This window comes from Octopus sinensis, linkage group LG13 (assembly GCF_006345805.1).
Source record: "Octopus sinensis linkage group LG13, ASM634580v1, whole genome shotgun sequence".
Lineage (NCBI taxonomy): Eukaryota > Metazoa > Mollusca > Cephalopoda > Octopoda > Octopodidae > Octopus > Octopus sinensis.
Window position 1 is genome coordinate 3,726,335 of NC_043009.1, and position 2,058 is coordinate 3,728,392.

Here is a 2,058-nt window from a genome sequence, read left to right on the forward strand (position 1 = left end):
AGTGTTACAAGAAAGTGCAGTAATTACGTTCACACTCACTGATGGTCGCTCTCAGTAACTGCATTTAGCGTATGGAGTTCTTGTATTTATAACTATCGAATAGCAGCCAGAAGGATAGACATATTGCTGAGAACAAATGATTTCGTTCGAGGTCTGTTATATCCATTCCAGTCCCTGGTGACCTAGAAGAGGTTAGTAAGGTCGAGTGGCAAAGACATTAATCTGCTTAGCGGAGGCATCTGGGAAATGTATGACTGCTGTCATTCATAGAAAATCAATTGTTTTACTATGAGAAAAGCGTTGTTCAAGTGTTAAGTGAAATTTGGCAATTGAGGATCGAATCCACGCTTTGCCTGCATGAAGCCACTACCAATACGTTGTGGAATAAAAAATTATCTACTGTCATGGAGAAAGTGTAACTAAAAATGCATATCTATCAGCGTAATGAGCATTCAAAAAATATGTCTATAGAAATGTATGAACGAAGAGATTCAAATTAAGTAAGTGCAATAATAAAATTTAAAAGTTCAAAATTATGAGTAGTGAAATGCAGAATTAGGTCAGCTGATCGTTGGTTCAAAGTAATCGAACATAAACAAGGAAATAGTTTATTTCCCTTGAGAGTTTAAAAAATAATAGTGTTGGTGGTATGAGTTAATTCCCTTACGTATTTAAAAAAATACTTATATAAGGTATATATAAAGGTCCCTTTCAAGGGTCATATTATCTAGTTTTTCAACAATCTAAGTATGGCACGAGTTTTCCAGACATGAGTTCTACTCATGTATCAAGTTCATCAAAATCAATAAAACGATAGAGGAGGAGTTACGTAACAACGCCACAACAAGCACAAACCCCTTTTCCCACATATGTAGTATATATATATATATTATATATATATATATATATAATATATATATACATAATAATTAATAAAATATTAGGGAATAAATCCAAACTTACAGGGAAAAATCAGATTTAGGATTAAATCCAATTTTATAGTATAATATATTATATTATATTATATTATAATAAATTAGAGATAAAACCACTATTAGCAAATCAAACAATGAAAAACATAAGCCAATACATAATATTAATTTAATTTATATTATTTTAAATATATATCAAAAGTATTAAAAGTTTAATAAAAGATAAAGAGTAAAACTTTTAATACTTTTGATATATATTTAAAATAATATAAATTAAATTAATATTATATATTGACTTATGTTTTTCATTGTTGATTTGCCTAATAGTGGTTTATCTCTAATTTATTATAATATATACATATATATTATATATATATATAATATATATATATATATATATATATATATATATATATATATATATATATATATATATATATATATATATATATATATATATTCCTATCATCTCGGCATGTTAGATCGTGAGCTCTGCACTGTTCTTTTTTCTCTCCATCCTTTTCCTCTTATTCCTTCTGTCGAAAAGCGTAACGTGAAACACCTGCTTGTTTTTCTTTCACCAGTCTTTGTCTTTTGTTTCCGGCAAATTTAAACTATATATATATATATACCGTTTGTAAAAAATATAAAACCGAATAAAAATGAACACTCTTAGATATAGAACAGTATATGACAAATATCTTTTCCAGCTCAGTATACATGTGTGTGTGTATGTGTGTGTATGTGTATATATATATTTTTGCGTGTCGCGCGTGTGTCAGTATCAGTCTAATTATGTACATATGGCTCTTCGAGTCATGTTCCTTCCATCTACTTAGCTGAAAATGAATACCAATTGATTAACGGTGGAACCTCATCTCCTCCAAGTGTCACATCGTAGGTGTTCCACTTGACTAGTTTAGGGCGTCACTATGTGCTCACTGCAACACAGACACGTAAAAAGGATTAGTATAAACGTAGTACAACTTACTCTGGTAAACTCATTTGAATTTATGTCAAAGCATTGTCCCCATTTCCCATTCTTTAACTTTAACTATATACATACATAGGCTCAGGAGTGGATGTGTGGTAAGTCGCTTGATTACCAACCACATGGTTCTGGGTT